The sequence below is a fragment of the Vipera berus genome, assembly GCF_964194415.1.
Source record: "Vipera berus genome assembly, chromosome: 1".
In the NCBI taxonomy this organism is placed as follows: Eukaryota; Metazoa; Chordata; class Lepidosauria; order Squamata; family Viperidae; genus Vipera; species Vipera berus.
Window position 1 is genome coordinate 150030267 of NC_138202.1, and position 8762 is coordinate 150039028.

The window sequence follows — 8762 nt, forward strand, 5'->3', positions numbered from 1 at the left end:
CTCATCAATATCAGACCTCTCCTAATGTCCTGACCCAAATGCTTGGGAAACAGCCAGATCTTCAGAGCTAACAGAGTCAAGGCCATTCAGACCTCAGGGATACTGTTCCATGAGGCGGATGCTGCCACAATACATGACTCCTGGGTCTGACAAGATGACATTGTTTAATTGGGGGGGGGGAGGATCCAAAACATGCCTTCTCTGCTGGATGTGGTAGGGCAAGCTGAAACAATATAGAGAGTAGCTTGGTCCCATGGGCTTTATATAGCGTCAGATCGGTAGAAGTAAAATGAGAATATATAGAGGCGCTAGAATTATGCCTATGCGTACATATGCACACAAACAACTATCTACGGTACATCTGTCACAAACCATCTGTGGATGGTTTATTTCAAGGTAACTTTGACCAAAATCTAAGGACAAAGGATTCTTATTTAATAATTTTACTGTTGTTTTGGTTAACAGATCAAAAAGCTTCTTAAAATGCTTGGACTGCCGGAAATGACAGATCTGCCTACTTTACTAAAAAAAGTGTATCCCATTTGCCAGTTCTAAAATTTATCTGCCTAAGACACATAGTAGCGACTGACCGTGGTCTGGCCTAGACTGAGCGGTCACTCCCTTTTTTTTTCTGGCCAGAGTTAGGCTCTGTTTTGAAAAGAAATCCTTTTACAGGTGCTCAGGCCTTTGAGGGCTTAGCTATGCTTATATTGTGCTTGACTGCCCGTTAGAATATTTGTTAATGTGTGTGTGTGTGGGGGGGGGGGGAACCTTGGATTACTGAGTCTATTCTCAAGCCAAAATTTGCACTTTAAAGGGTGGCCTGAGGAGCTTTGCATAAAAGCTTTGGATTCCATTATTGCAAAATGTATCAGAAAAGTGTTGAGCTAGGTAATTACCGTAATCCAACTGAAATAGTTGGTCACAGTGTACATTAAATGAGTGTCCAGAGTCAGACTTGAACAAGCAGTCAACCTGAACAAAATGAACTCGGCCACGCAGGGCCAGATTTCTTAATTAGTTCTCAGTGGTGAAAACAGTTTAATGTTTCCCAAAGTCAAGTGTGAATTTGACAAGCGACACAATTTAAGAGGATTCAGTAAGGTTGAATTAAACCTGGCCTAGTCTCCCACTGTCACATGCCGAGTCCAAAGCTAACTTCATTTATTCCTCTCTGTTAGTGTTCCAGCAAAATTTTCATAGATTGAACCATAATATGAGAAAAAGAACAGTATGATTAACTTAGATAACACAAAGCTCTCCTGTTTAAAATAAACATTTGGCTCTTATTGCAGCAAAGCAAGTATAGAATATCCCTTTTTTTCCGGTGGAGCGATATATTCCAATGTAGTCTAATTGGTTGAACTGGTAGGCACACCATTAATACAATGAGTAGGATTTGTAAGGATGCTCAGTGGTCACCTAGTGATTATTTTCTTTCTGATGTTATTGTTTTCAAGGTTAGAAAATCTCTTGGTTTCATGTTGCTAAATATTTATTAGGCACAGCATGAAATACACAGGGTAAGATATACTCATGCTAAATAACTAACTTCAGTAAAAGGAAACAACCCATACAGGATGTGAAAGTTTCGGATGGCGCAGGCCACAGTGCAGATATATGTGCATATAACATGTATCTTAGACATAAATCTAGTTTAAAATCTATTTTATTTTAAAAATCTCAATTAATTTTGACACTCCTTAGCTTTAATACACTTACAATCCTGAAAAATCACGATTGTGTGTTTTTGTTGGAACTGTGGTTTTTTTTATGTCGAACTTTAGAAGCATTTTTAATAAAAAGTTGAACTTTGCAGTGGCTATTTTCATGCCAGCTGCTCATTAGCCTATTATTCAATATTGGTTTTCAAGGAGTTTTGAGATGACTACTGCTGTTCCAAAAAGCCTTAAAAACCTGGGTCTTCATTCAGGCTTTTGTCAAGGATGATTGATATTCCTCCTCCTTTTTGGTTTCCCTCGGTTTTATTTTCTTTGCCATCACTGTGCTGTCTCATGTGTGTGTGTGTGTGTGTGTGTGTGTGTGTGTGTGTGTGTGTGTGTGTATACGTTCGTGTTTGCGAGAAGGACATTTTTCCAGCTCCAGATCTATCCAGCTTGGCTCCAGGAAGTTAGAAAATTGTGGAAAATATTATATTCCATGTTATGAGGTATACAATTGAGGAAGCTGGCATTCAGTATACGATAGGCTTCAAAAGCTCTGGTGATAAAAATGGTCGGTGTCTGAGTGAAGTTTTCCCCCTTAGTCTCTTAAGTTCTTGGGCTTCAAACAAAAAGAAAAAGAAAAAGAAGAGCGAAAGCTATGGCATTGCCCTAAATGTGTAATCCCAAAGATGCAAGATGGAAACTCTTTGAAATAATAACTCCTGGCACATCTTTTAGGTTAGCAGTCAAACAGACCAAACAGAAAAACAGTAAGTTCCATCAAGGGAACTGAAGACAATGGGAGAAAAATCTTTGAAAAGAACAAAAGCAATATTGGAAGGAAACATTGGTTCAAATTACTACCAAATTACCAGTCCTTTCTGATATTTCTGACCCTTAAATGGAAAAGTAGATTTTAAATTTCTTTCCTTCCTTCCTTCCTTCCTTCCTTCCTTCCTTCCTTCCTTCCTTCCTTCCTTCCTTCCTTCCTTCCTTCCTTCCTTCCTTCCTTCCTTCCTTCCTTCCCTTACCTGGAAAGTGCTTTCTTTATCATAATTTAAAAGTTCCATGTGAAGAAAGATATTAAAATCTATGGGTTGTTTGCTTCATTGCTACTTGCAAGCACCTTTGGCATGAAAGAAATCTGACTTAAGTGGCATGATTAAGACAAGAAGTTTCCCTTTTGACTTAGGGTGCCTTTTGGAAGGGATGTTCTTTGCTAGGCAGAATCAGTAAACTAATATTAATTAGTTACTACAGCCATGCCATATATGTAATCTGGAGAATGCAAGTAAGGGTATGCCTCTAGAAGTTTTCTATTTCTGAATTGGGATCAGGAAAAATTAAAAAACCCACCATCACAGGACATTTCTGCTTCCAAAATGGCGGCTGATCAGAATTACCGAGAATTACTAAACTGAACTGTAACAAGAGAAAAAATGGTTACTAAAGATGATTAAAACTGATTTCTGTAAGATTTACTTCTAATATGTACATAGAAGATTGCTATTCAATAAAAATGCTACAGATGATTCTTACATCAAGGTTGACTGCAAACGTCTATGTTTTGACCAGTGAATCTTACAGTAAAAATACTCCTAGCCTCTCATGTTTGAAATAGAGAATCTTCTCTCCCAGGTTAATTTCAGAAGAGATTCCTTTCCTGTTCTACAGAGCCAAATTAGTGTAAGTGGGAAATGCTGTGGATATAGTATATTTAGACTTCAGCAAGGCATTTGGAAAAGTAGACCACAACATACTTCTTGGTAAACTAGAAAAATGTGGGATAGACAGCATCACCACCAGATAGATTTGTAACTGACTGACAAACCATACTCAGTGGTACTACATCTTTAATGGTACTACATCTGCATGGAAGTAAGTAAGCAGTGGAATGCCGCAAGGTTCCATCTTAGGCCCAGTACTCTTCAATATCTTCAAAAATGACTTAGATGAGGGAATAGAAGGAGAACTCGTCAAATTTGCCAATTACACTAAGCTGGCAGGAATAGCCAACACCCCAGAAGACAAGTTCAGGATCCAGAAAGATCTTGAAAAACTTGAACAATGGGATCTATCCAACCACATGAAATTTAATGTGGAGAAAAGTAAGATTTTACCCCAAGGCAGGAAAAACCAAAAGTATAAGTACAGATTAGACGAAACCTTGCTCAAAATCAGTAACTCTGAGAGGGACCTTGGAGTCCTAATGGATGATCACTTAAACATGAGCCAGCAGTGTGCGGCAGCTGGTTGTATAAATACAATCCTTGGTTGTATGAACAGAGGCATAGAATCAAAATCACGTGAAGTATTAATCATCATTGGCATCCTTCAGTCTTGAGAGACTATGGTATCGTGCCCTGGAAAGAGGTCCTAAAGCAGCATCTGGTGTGGCTAAAAAGGCCAATTTGAGAGTGGCAGTCCCTTCCACACTGAGGATAGATACAATCTGTCCCGTCCAGCCCCCAGATTTCTTTGGTTCTGGGACTGCCTCTTTGCCTCAACCTGCCGCACATATGTCTCTTCGAATTGGAGAAGGCCATGCTACGTCTTTAGCCTCCAAGCTGAGCAATCAGTGGTCAAGGTTTCCCAGCTGTTAATGTCCATTCCCAAGGCCTTTAGATCCCTCTTGCAGATATCCTTATATCGCAACTCTGGTCTCCCTCTGGGGTGCTTTCCCTGCACTAGTTCTCCATACAGGAGATTTTTCGGAATCCGATCATCAGCCATTCTCACGACATGCCCAAGCCAGCGTAGATGTCGCTCTTTCAATAGTGTATACATGCTAGAAATTCCAGCGCATTCCAGGACTGCGCTATTTGGAACTTTGTCATGCCAGGTGATGCCAAGAATACATCGGAGACAGCGCATATGAAAGGTGTTTAACTTTCTCTCCTGCCGTGTGTAAAGGATCCAAGACTCACTGCAGTACAAGAGTGTGCTCAGGACACAGGCTCTATAGACCTGGATCTCTGTATGTTCTGCCAGCTTCTTATTAAGCCTTATTCTCTTTGTAAGTCTGGAAAATGTGGTGGCCGCTTTACCAATGTGTTTATTCAGCTCAGTATCTAAAGAGAGAGTGTCGGAGATGGTTGAGTCGAGGTACACAAAGTCATGGATAACCTCCAGTTCTCGTGCAGAGATTGTAATTAATATCGTTTTATAAATCCTTAGTAAGACCAAACCTGGAATACAATTAACTACTGGAACAGCTTGCCTTCAGAAGTCGTAGGTGCTTCATCCCTGGAGGTTTTTTTAAAAAAGATTGGACAGCCAACTGTCTGAAATGGCATAGGGTCTCCTGCTTGAACAGAGGGTTGGACTAGAAGACCTCCAAGTTTCCTTTCAGCTCTATTCTGATTCTGACAACATTTTTATATTTTTGCATTATATTATATTATTTATTTTTACATGTATGTCCTAACACAGGGGTAGGCAACCTCGGCTCTTTTATGACTCATGGACTTCAACTCCCAGAATTCCTGAGTCAGCATAGCTGACTCAGGAATTCTGGGAGTTGAAGTCCATGAGTCATAAAAGAGCCGAGGTTGCCTACCCCTGTCCTAACCTTTTGTTAAGCATCTTGATTGTATACGTATGGTGGAATTGGGGATGTAAACAAAGAGACCCCACAATTAACAAGAGATGCCATTCGGCAAAGCTTCATAGGTTTGAGATCTCCATAGAATAAACCTATTGTAGATGCAGAACCCACTGTAAGACTTCCCTCACAAACGAGAACAAATATTAAATTTGATCAAAGATCATGCAGGGTTAAGAGGACTTATTTATTAAAAAATATTCATATACCAATTTTTAATGGCAAGATTCTGAAGCAACTTGATGACAATAATAAAAGCAATATTATGAAGTTTTTTTTAAAAAAATCTAAGCGAAAAATTAGTGTTAATCTAACACTGGAGAGGTACAATTTCAAATTCCCTCCCAACTATAAAATTCATTGGATGTTTTGATGTAATTATCCCTCAGCTTAACCTCCCTCACAAAGTTGCTATGTAAATAACACTGGAAAGTATTTACAGTGCATGCCTTCAGGTTGTAGGAATAAAATGGAACTTACCGTAAGTGCAATAAAGAAGCAAAGTAATAAGTCCAGAAGAGAAACCTAAAGTCTCAAGTGAATAGAGAGTGGAAGTGCAGAAATCCTGGACCCAAGAGAGCCAACATTTCATGATTCAGTGTAGTATTAGCTACATCTAAAGTTACATCAATAGATTGTAAAAATCTATTTACATCAATAGATTGTAAAAATGAAACTGATCCTTTCCAGGCATTTTAAATTTGTGTACAACCTAGAGATGAACAAGGCAGTGGGATAGAGACACTCAGAACACAGAATATAGAACAGAATATTTAACAGAGTTGGAAGGGACCTTGGAGGTCTTCAGGTCCAATCTTCTGCTGAAGCAGGAGACTCTATCCTCTCCTTTCTTGCCCCCTTTACAAGCACCAGGCAAAAATTAACAGCAATGAACCTTTTTTTATTTAAACTCTTGATTTTCCAGGGTTCTAGATTATGGCTTCCTTGAGAATTCAAGTTGAGCTCTTGATTTTATTTTTTTTAATGTTTAGCTTTAGCACTGATAACAAATGTCCTTCCCTAATGAAATGTTTGTCATGTGGATGCACAGAATGGAGAAAGAATTAGCAAACTCTTTCAACCCTTTTTCCTTACTATTATCTTTACAACAATCAAGGCTTTCTTCTTCATTTATTTTTTACTACTGGTACTTCAATTTTTCCCTACTTTATTTCCTTGTTTCTTTACTCATCAAGATATTAAGCAGTTTAAATGGGAATTTTGGTCCAATTGCTTTATAAAATTCCTACTATAAATCAATTGGCTAGACTCAAAGTGAATATAATAAAATAGGATGAATCTGAAATAATTTATCTAAAAAGTTCAGATAATCCAGATTAATTCCTGCTGGAATTTGCAGCGAGTCGAATGCCAGAATCAAGCAACGTATGGCTAGAGGTGACCGTTTCCAGTTTACAATCTTCCTGGAGTTTGGATAGAGACAGAGAGTTATAAAATCTTTAAGGGATTAAGTGATTTTTAATTTGAGCCCAAAAAGTATGGATGTGATTTTTACAATCCATGTAGCTAATACTGCACTGAATTATCAAATATTGATTCTATTGGGTACAAGGTTTCTGCACATCCACACACCACTGATCTAACAAAAGCTGAACTTGAGATTTTAGGATTCTCCTCTGGAATTGTTACTTTGGTTCCTTAATTTATTTCTGTATGGAAATGGCAAAGAATTGTTCTCCTAGTCCCATCTTTTATCAGTGCTTCGTGCTCCCTGGAACCCCTAAGTCACTACATACAGCTTATGTAAGCATTCCAGAGAAGCTTAAAATTAGGTTCCAAAATGCAGAGAAAATGTGCCCAACTCCTGCAAAATGGAAAACCACCACAATTTTGCCCACTACAGCCTGAAATCTCCTAAAGATTTTTTCAGAAAACTGTCTAGCTAACAAAAGTACCTCTCACTTAAATAACTGTGACATCAGCATAAAAATAATGTAAAACCATTAAATATCTGTGGGTGAAATTCTAATGTAACTGACTTCAATACAATTGGACAATTACCCTGAGTTTGTGATGAAAGCTCTTACATTTTAGTATGGCGGTATCTTGATATGACCCAGCAATTATCAAAGAATACTTCTGACTCACTTTTTCTTGTATCCATAATTGAACATTGTTATAGAATATAGATATAATTTTGTCCTATATTATGTAGGCTGTATACATTTTGGCTTTGATTTAAAGAAACTTGAGAGTAGCAAGCAAAACTGCTAGTGCAATCTCTGACAGGCTCAGAATAGATGCCTTTGCACATATTAGAAGAAATGACTAAACATAGAAGATGCTAGCAAAAAAAAAAGTCAAAGCAATCCCACTGTAAGCCATTTAAAATATGTAGCACAAATGTAAAGCATTACAAGTGAATTAGCCACATAAATAAAGTCAAATTGCAGTCCACACAATTACTCTCAAAGGTCATTTTCATGGATGTTTAAGGTCAAAGATTACATTTTTTCCATTCAAAATGAGTCCAAGTCCTGAAATAGACAATGACTCGAAACATTTAAGTTGCATAAAATCTTAAAATTTCTGACCATTCTTTTATTGAGCAATGGATTCTAAGTGATGGCATCTATTGTCAATGACTACTTAAGAAAAAGAAAAAAGCAACTATTTCTGGAAGGGGGGGGAAACACCCGTGATTATCTTTTAAAGTAATATAAGAGTTGTGCAATTTTCTTCATTTTGACCCCTTTTTTATTGCCTGTGGATTTTAAGCAAAGGCCTCCAATTTAAAACCTATTATTCCAAAGAAACAGCTTGTCATCTTCTCCCTGAGTGGAACAGTCTTCCTCAAAGCTTTCTAAGATTATTTCTGAGCTTCACAGGGCTTAATACAGAAGAGATCTTTCCCTGCATTTGTGTCATGCATGTTTTAATTAAATTTATATCCCATCCTACAACAAGGACTCTGGCTAATTTATGAGGGGGGTTATATATAAAATGTATAAAAATGTTAAAAGCTACGATCAGCAACAACAATAATAATAATACATTTCCTAACAGTGTATATTATACACTCAGCAAGAGCCTACGAATTGAATACTACAGAGGGCCCGCCTAAGTGTCACTTTTCCCATTGTCTCCCATGAGTTATTGGGAAGGGTGAAATTACAGGGGCTCCATATTTTCCAATTTTTTTTACCCCACTTATCTAAGTGGTAGTCATTATTTCTATTTTATGAATTAGCAATTCATGCACTGCTTAATAGTACAGCTTCTGGCACCACTGCAGCCAGACAATTATGGATCGTAGTCATATATCACTTTTATCTATAATTTTCCGGAACGTTCCAGATATTAGATGAAATAACCACCACCTTTCTCCCATTCCAATACACGAATGGATAGCCCATTGACTGGTTCAGTAGAAGGGCTACTCTCTTAAGATTCTTTCTCAGTGTAGTTTATCCCTGAAAATTGTTACAGACCATCGTTTTCTAATTTATTTGCTTTGCCTTCTTTTGGGCTCT